The following is a 9,686-nucleotide window of genomic DNA, read 5'->3' as shown; positions in this document are numbered from 1 at the left end:
ACCCTGCTATGCCAGGTACAAGTGGAGAGGCCCAACCTTCTAACCAAGTGGAGTCCATGACGTCAATGGAAGTTGGACGGTCAGCATTGGCATCACACAGGGCCCGTCAGATCCGCCAGGAATATCTGGACTATTTCGTGGGGAGAGGAGCTGTGTCCTGGCAGCAATCACTGTCACACACCCATTAATCTTGTTAAAGATTGGACACACAAGATAAATGTCAGAGATATATTATTTTTCAACACATTAAACAAAAATTGCAATGATTCTGTATTGTGGATTATAATCATTTGGGCACATATGCCAAACACAATTATTTGGGTTAATCATGTGTTATATATGTGTGACTTTGGAAGGGTTAATACATTCATCAGTGTGTTTCTTGACTGTAGTCTCTCACCAGCTGATCCAAAGTGATGATGGCCATGTGTTATTTTTTAGCCAGTGGTGTAAATACAAGGGCCTTCTGCACCCCACAAAATGTACACAAACCCTGTCACATTGAGAACTAGGTCACACCCAAGGTTCATCTAATGTCACCTTACATTGGTGTTCATTGTCCAGAAGTTGCCCATACTATATATTTCATATAATACATTAGGGTATTAACAAAGTACCTACACCTGTTATGTTGTGTTCATTTATGACATCCTTCTCACTGCCCACCAATGTTAGGATATGTCAGTGTTATGTGAAACTTGATCATTGTTCATCTCAAAGTGTTATATATATAGGTAATGGAAAGTGAACTAGAGCAACGAACAAGCAATACACTATAGATTACACTGATCTCCCTACACTGATTGCTACTGGCAATATCAATGCCATATTGAATCCTAGGACTGCTAGTACCTTGAGTGTTGAGTCACACTTATGCGATGCGGGAAGTCTGCGACTTTGCAGCCTTCCAGCATTGCATAAGGGTGACCCGCCACTTACTTTTTCCACAGGATTGTATTCCACAAGTGTTAAGCACTGTGCGATCCAATCCAGATACATCAGAAATAAAGGGTCATGTGCGACTTGTATGCGTGTTCAGTGCGAATGTAGCCATACAAAGTGTATGTCTCAATTCACACTGCACATCTGATGGCATGTAATATCGTAGCGCACTGCTCCTTTATTACATGCGATCAGATGTTCATGCGAAAATCAGCTATACAGTTTGTATGGCTCAATTCGCACTGCACTCGCACAAAAGTCGCACATGATGCATTTATTCAGCCGCATCAGGATAGGATCGCACAATCGTTCAAACTTGTGTGATCCGATCCTGTGTGAAATGTCAGATCGCACTGTGATATGCGTTAAAACTGGGGGTATCTTTAACATTTCATTGACACCTCCAGCAACTCGCATATGGCAGTGACCAAAATGCTTTCATTAACATGTAAATATGGGAATAGGACAGCCATCATACATTTAGTGCTTCTTTACACAGCTTTAGACCTCGACCCCCCAACTAAAGTCTAATAAAGAATTGAACACACATTGTTGAATGTAAAAACGTTTTAGTATCAAACATTCACAGGGTTAGGGTTAGGGTTAGGGTTAGGGTTAGGGTTAGGGTTAGGGTTAGGGTGTTGTAAAGTGCTTTTCCCAAACTTGGGTACACTCTTTAACATCTGAGTGTAATTAAAATGCCCTAAAACATTCTAAAAAAATTGTAACATCAGGAACATCCCAATACAAACATTAAAAACCTAGTAAAATTGTGGCTTAAAATTTGCCAATCATGTCCACAAAATTGCGCATTTTGATTTGTAATGCCGTTGCAGTCTCCTTTATTTGTTCCAGGTCTGCGCAGCATTGGAGAGCCTCACGGGTCAATTTGGCTAATGTGCAACTATGTAAAACATGGTCTGTAAAAATTAAAAAAAAATGAGTCAATGTGAATCACCTACATGAGGTCATAATAATAGAGAAACATTTGGTGTCCAGGTAATCTTAAATTCCTCTCGAGTTAATACCTACCCTGTTCTTATGCTCTTTTGCCCTAGGCTCTTCTTCTTCCTCCTGTCCTCCTCCGATGCTGTTGCTGATGATTCTGCCGGTCTCCTGAGCTTACTATATATTCATTAGGGGTGTGAACGCATGATGACGTCATTGTGAGGGCATGGTTGTAATGTATATATATTAAGATGCAGAGACCAGAGACGGGCAGAATGCACGGCAACAGCATTGGAGGAGGACAGGAGGAAGAAGAAGAGCCTAGGGCAAAAGAGCAGACAACATAAGAGCAGAAGATTGGACAGCAGAAGAGTGGAGAGGAGAAGATCCAAAGAGCAGAGTGGAGAAGACCGGATGAAGATATTTAAGAACATTTCATAAACGTCTCCTGTCGTTATTCACATACACTTCCATTTATGTGGTTAATGTGTAGGGGTACTATGTACCCCATACCCATTCACATAGTGATTGGGGTCTGGGATCTGGGGGCCACCCTTTGTTAAAGGTTGCTTCCAAAGTCCTAGGAACCCCCTGGCCGCATGACCCCCCAAAACCACCAGACAGGGTTGTGGGGATGAGGCTCTTGTCCTCCTCTACATGGGAGTAAGGTGCTTTTGGGTGTGCGGTGCAGAGGCCCCCTGGCCCAAAGCAACAAAACCCCCCCATGTTGAGGGCATGTGTCCTGCTGTGGTCCAGGGGGTGTTTGGTCCGCTTGCTCGTTCTCTTTCCTGGCCTGACAAGCTGCATGCTTGTATAAGGGTCTGGTAGGGGTTTTGGGGGTAACCCACGCTGTCTTTTTGTTGTGGGCATACCCTCAAACTCAATACCACACACAAAAGGCCTGGTTGTGAACTTGGGGGGACACCCACGGTGGGTTGTTCAATTTTTGGGTGTAGTTCCCCCTCAAAAATCTTCACAACGCAAGTGGCCCCGCAAGTCAGAGCATCCTGATCCGACTTACGGTGCGACTTCCATTCAAATAAAGAGGCTCCCATAGGGAACTAGTGTTGTAAATTGGAGGCTAAAAATAACACTGATAAAAATCATTCTGAAAAAACCTACGTGGGCACACAATTGGCTCTTGGACACTTGGTCCTGGTTCCTCCACAGTTTCGGAACTGGCTTCCATGCTGCTTGGCAAGTTGCCAGGAGATCGGGCTTCTGACCTGGCTGGGGATGCCACATCCTGGCATGATGCAACATCTGCAATGTAAATTTGCAAGGGAATACAAGAATATAAGGTTAAACAATCATTGCAAATACACATATTTCTATGATACCACTACACAAAAATCTGTGACTACCAACCTTCTTGTTGCTCTGGTGTCTCATCACTTGTTGGCTCCACCAGGATTATTTCCGGAATAATGTCTTCATCTACATAATACAAAACATTGGCCATATCATAAAAGTCACAAGAGGTACATTTGTTAGGACATGGTGCCCTGCTTGATAGCTCTTTTAGTAACAAATATGAAGACATGTACATGGTTATCTACGAAAAATATGGTACATTAATGTTTGACAGTGCATAGGAACCAATTACCTTTAGTGGAATCTGTGCCACCTTCTGTGCCCATGTCCTCATCTTGTTCCACAACTGCCGATGGAGCTGCCAAACCTCTCCTCCTCCTTTCCCATTGTTTGGCACGGAGTTTACGTTTTTCTCCTATTTAAAGGTTTGAATAATAATCTGTGATTAATAGGAATGTTTGCTGAGAAGATTCGTGCAGGAAAGAACGTTCGTTGCAACACAATACATATATTTTTCACTATGGCTTCCTGACTTTTAATGTCATATACTAAAACATCAACAATAGATCGATCAAATCACGACATGACAACTAAAATGAGTAATCTAACTTTTTACATAGACATTATAATCTAGACATGTTAATACAACATACACCAAATTATAAAAAACATATTGCATGATTAAAAAAATAAAGAAAAAATAAAACTTACTTTTTTTCAAAATCCGATGGATTTGGGAAAGCTGATCCTGCTCACGGTGTTTGAGGTCAGACCACCGTTTCCGAATCTGATCTTTCGATCGCTCGACACCGAATTTTTTGACCAAACAGGCCACCACCTTGTCCATGATGCCATCTTTCCTGGCATTGGGCCGATCGTAATTTGCCAACTTTCCATCGTAATCCATTTTTTCTAAAATGGAGACCATCTCCACCATTTCTGGCTTTGACATGGGTGTAGCCCTTGATTTTCGGGTGGCCCAATCACTTCGGCCCCCACTAATTGAGCTCCCAGATTGTTGAGACATGGTTCCTAATTAAACAATGATTATTCCACTGCCTCAGGTGTGAGTGTCGCATGTAGGCCTGATCTTCGGCACGTACACACCCCTGCACAAGCCCGCCACTGGAGGAGGAGTTGACGCCTGCGCTGTATTTAAAGGACGCCAGATCGTTCGGCCGACGATTCGCTAGCGGACATATCGAGAGTTGGAGCACGATCGAGCGGCGAATCACGACTTTTCCCCACAAACAAAGGTACGACTCTTTTAATAGAAAGTGTGTGTTTTGGGCCCTATACAGCTTTTATTAGGAATATCTTTATTATGTGCCAAAATACATGCTATTTTAATATGTTTTGTGTTGTTTTGTGTCTTGCAGGCATATACTGTCCTGCAATATGGTGGACAATTTCACCACCCACAACTTTTTAATAAGTTTTATTGATGAGTTCAGGCAACTGCCCTGTTTGTGGCAAGTCAAGTCCGCAGATTATAAAAATCGAAAACTCAGAAAACAGGCCATGGAACATTTGGTGGCCTTCTACAAGCCCGTCTGTCCTGGGGCAAATTTTGATTATATCCGCAAAAAAATAAACAGTATTCGCACTGCCTACAGGCGGGAGTTAAAAAAAATAGAAGATTCCACCCAGTCTGGAGCAGGGGCACGGAATGTATATGTACCACGGCTGTGGTACTATGATAACATGCGGTTCCTGGCAGACACCATGGAATCCAGGCCGTCAATTTCTACACTGCCTTCTACTTCGGCAGAGGGCTCAGTGTCGGTAGATCCAAGCCAGGATGAGGATTTCCTGGAGGAGAGTTTTACTCAGGTATGGCATTTCACAATATATTGTCTGCTAAAATGTAATCATGTAACAAAATTATAAGCTAAACCATAATTGACCCTTTAGGTAAACGGGCATAGCAAGGGGTTGGCATGACAGGCAACCGCCAGGGGCGCAGGCCAAGGGGGGTGGGTCACAAAAACATTGGCATTGTTTTATTGTTTATTTTAACAATCCACTCAGCCTGCACACCCCAGAACCCCCAGTTTGCAGGCGGATTCATGCAGGTGTAAAACATTGAGAGCTGCTTCATGCAGGTGTAAAACATTGAGAGCAGCTTCATGCAGGTGTAAAACATTGAGAGCAGCTGAGCCAAAAGACCAGGAGACTGAGACTGCCTCTCACTGCATCCCCAGCACCCCTCCGGTCTTACAAACACTGCTGCATCCCCAGCACACCTCTGGTCCTAAGAAACACTGCTGTAGCCTCAGCATTCCTCTGGCTCAACCTTTTTTAATACAAAACTAACAGCTCCTGCAAATGATCCATCCATCCTTGCTTCCATGTCTCTGGTCTCTCACTCTGGGTCAGCAAGGCAGGTGGCTTCCTTATTCATGTTTCCCTGCACTGCTTCACCCTCAATGCCCTACATCAAGTCCTCTGCAAGTTCAGGCCCCTCTCTCTCTGCAACCCCCTCCTCTCTCTCTCACACCCCCTCTTTCTCTCCCTCTCTCTATCTCTCAACCCTCTCTTTCTTTTTCACACCTGAGACAATGATTGCCCACTAGAGAGCTCTACACTGGGCAAACAAGGGGCAAATTAGAAACTTTTAATGCCCTTTAATTTTTTTTTGGGGGGGTGGGTTACAGTTTTACATTGATCTTGGGGGGGGGGGGGTTGTTGCCAAATACAGCTCCTCAACAAGGGCACTGGAGACCCTAGATATGCCACTGTATGTAAAGTCTGCTATTTGTTCACAATAATATAACAAACATGCATTTTTATATACACTATAACATTCTAATCAATTGTTCATTTCATCAACAGGGAAGTGTCACTGAGGAGGAGCCAGGTTGCAGCCAGGAGCCTGGGGAGCCTGTGGAGCCTGAGGAGCCTGCGGAACTCTTTCCACCACCACCTCCTCCTGCCAAACGGAGGCAAAAGAGGAAGCACGTGGATGACATCACCGACGAGTTTATCCAGGAGGCCACCATAGCCCTACGTCGGAAACCGGAGGCCAATGAGTCCTTCGGGAATATGACTGCCAAAATCCTGGATAAGGTGGACCTCAGGCAGTGTCAGTATGCCAGAAAAATTATTCTGGATGTGCTGCAAAACGCTGAAAACGGCATACTTACTGAGCACAGCCACGCATGCCAGGAGCACCCGTGCCCTCCACCTCCACCTCCACCTCCACCTCCACAACACCCACCACCTCGCCAAATGCCACATGGCCAGTGGCAATATGGCCAGCAGGATCCAAACCTGCCCTCATGGCAACCTGATTACAGTTACCAGCAACTTTAATTTGTGTAACCCCCTATTATTTATTTTACCCCTGTTTGCCAGTTTCTAGTTTAATTTTGTCCAAATGGACCTTTTTTATGTTTAGTTTATTATACGGAAAGTATTGATGTTTGCTTTGTTTTTTTTTTGCTGAGATCCAAAAAATAAAGAAAATTTAAAATAAAAAATGGCCTATCTGAATTTGTTAACATGTTTAATATTGTGCATAACCTGAAAAATATGTTTTAGACATTAATTCATACAAGAATAAAGGGTCATATCAATAGTTAGATCTTTGGTGTGAAAATACAAAAATAATGGTGAAGAGTTCAAATTATTTAATTCTAAAATTTGATAGAACAGATAGAATAGACAAACATTATCTTCATCATAACAGAACACATGCCTTTTTATTAGAAAAGTATGGCATTATGAGCAGCATCTTCCTTCTTCTCACATTTATCAAGATGAGCATGTGCTCCGCATTTCACCTATTTCTTGGACTTCCGCGAGCCGAAAGTTCTTTCTGAATAAAATGTTGAGTTTACTAGAGAAAATTCTTCCGGGAACTCATTTGGTTTGATCATGCGTGTTGGGATTTGTAGCTGTGTGTCGGCAGAATTGTGTACTGACAGGCGAACAATCGTCCGTTCTGGTGTCGGCATACAAATATTTTCATGTTTGCAAGAAAGACTTTTGTCCGCGGATTGTGCGCAGACATCTGTCGGAGGCACCATACTAACACGCGTACAATCGGCAGATCCTTCGTCCACCGACGTTTGTATGCCGACGATCGGTACGTGTGTACGGGCCTTAAGGATCTCGCTCTGACTGAGGTCTGAATGGGGTAGTAACTACACTTATACCCCCCTTCCTGTTCCTCCTCTGGACACACATATCCAGATTAAACAGAGGAATAAATGCTTCACAGCCAGAAGTTAGAACCCTAAATATAAAAGCAAAATAGGGACTATTTAAATAACTCCTAAAAAGGAGAACAATGCAGAAAAAAGTTTTTTTTTAACTACTCCTTTTTAGATGTGTGTTTAAAAGTTCCCTGATTAGTAGTGTAACACAGTGATTGTGACTTACTGCATCTTTTATGTCAGTCCCTCACTTATGACAGTGCTTTGGCAAAGGACACCTAATAAAAGCAAATACACTGTCAATGTGGCTTCTTGTGTAATTCATTTTCTCCTGTCAAACAGATGTTCAGTTCAGCAAGCATGCTGATTACACTGTTAAATACAGACAGCCACTAGAGGGAGAACCTTCAAATTTTTGCATTAAAAATATAGCACAGCAAGTAACAATATGAACTTTTTTTTTTTCAATATTGACTGGCGTTATGGCGTTATAATTAAAAAATTAAAAATAAAAAAATCCCCCCTTTTGACAAATGATGCCCTCAGCATGAAAACACAATAAAGAACACAAGAAAAATAAAAAAAATCCCTGCATAACCTACAATGAACTAGAAACTGTGCAAATATTTACACCGATATTCCTAATAAATTAAATTTTGCTGCAATGTACAAAACATGTGTTCCCACATATAAAGTAATTTAATCAATATACTGTATAAAGTGCTATGCTACATTAAACACTCAATTAAGTAATAAAGGAGAATCATAGTGTTACATAAAAGTGACCAATATAACAGTGTCCTAATATATGCACACTCAATGCTCCTATATAACGTTCTAACCTAAATATATATACAGCTAAAAAAACTGTTATTAAAAAGTTCCAATGTGTGTGTGGGAGGGTGCCACTATAAGGAAACTATTGAAAGTCACACAAATAGTCCATGGCATCAAAAATTAGCTCTAATGTAAATTGCAAATTGATCCACATGCATCAAAGTGATCTCTTCCAATGTAAATCACCATCAATCGCTCTCACTGGCCACACTCGCCCTAATTTTGGACCGTACAAAGGTCACAATGCCTTTTCCCCTTTAAGGGGTCAATAATGGTCGCTCCAAAATTCTGAACCGAACAGGGGATGCGGGACTTGCAAAGGCGAATAATAATGCAAAATTAAAAAAAAAAAAAATAGTAATTATATAGTCAAACACAATTAGGCTAAAAACATTTGTACAATCATATGTTGTCATCCATCAAATATGGGAAACATTTTCTTTCATCATGCTTATAATTCTGACATGTTTCGCCATTGCGGCTTCTTCAAGGAAAAGCGTGGTGAATTTACTCATGGTGAATAAAATCAGAATCAAGCATTTTCCGGTGTATCCATATTTTTATATTCATTGATACATACAAAAAAGAAAAGCTGCACCCATCAAGCAGGCATCAGTTCCTAAATATGGCTCTCTACCTCCAAGGTTGTGCAGGGGTAGTGGAGCTAATGAACGGGTTCCAAAGGATGGGAGTCTGTCCACAGAGGCCGTATGCACCAACAATGGTCGCTCCAAATCACCAACTCCTTATTCAAATAGATATCTCCAGGGCTTTCTAAATATATATATCTGATAGAACAAGCAAGCTCTCCACCGTCCTAGTAACTCAAGAGGAATAGAAACTGCACATAGTGTTTTCTTGCTTAAAAAAACATTAAATATTTAATAAATCATTCCTAAAATGCACTCGCAATGTTCTTGCACTACATGGACCACCTTAAAGAGAAATGGATTACATATACAGGTACATGCCCCCTTTAAGAGAAAAGATTACAGCATCACCAAGTTCCAGTATTGAGGTCATGCCCCCTTTAAGAGAAAAGATTACAACATCACCAAGTTCCAGTATCTAGGTCACTCCTTCCTTGTGGCGTGATGACGTCACTATGCCCCACTCTGACACGTTTCGTCACTTCCCCCGATATCTTCCAAATTAAATATTTGCATTCAGGAATATTCAAAAGCTGAAAATTATGTCATTACCGATGTACCAATAATGTACCTCCAACTATGGTAATCCAACTCATGACTAGCGCTTGATTCCTGAAAACTGTTGAAATGATGCACCCCTGACAGTGATGTAAGTGCTGATTTTCAGCCGCTGAATTAGATAGTTAAGGCTGAAGCAAAGGAATCATAGTGAGCCACTTGCTCTTCAGCTCATCCAATCATAAAACACCATGTATTATTTTAAAAGAATATAAGGTGTTTTGTAATTGGACAAGGGAAGATCTTGATGTTTTATGAATAAAAGGGGCTGCACAGT

The sequence above is a fragment of the Pelophylax lessonae genome (genome assembly GCF_965119305.1).
Source record: "Pelophylax lessonae genome assembly, chromosome: 2".
Taxonomy (NCBI): Eukaryota; Metazoa; Chordata; class Amphibia; order Anura; family Ranidae; genus Pelophylax; species Pelophylax lessonae.
Note: the sequence above shows the minus strand (reverse complement) of the source record.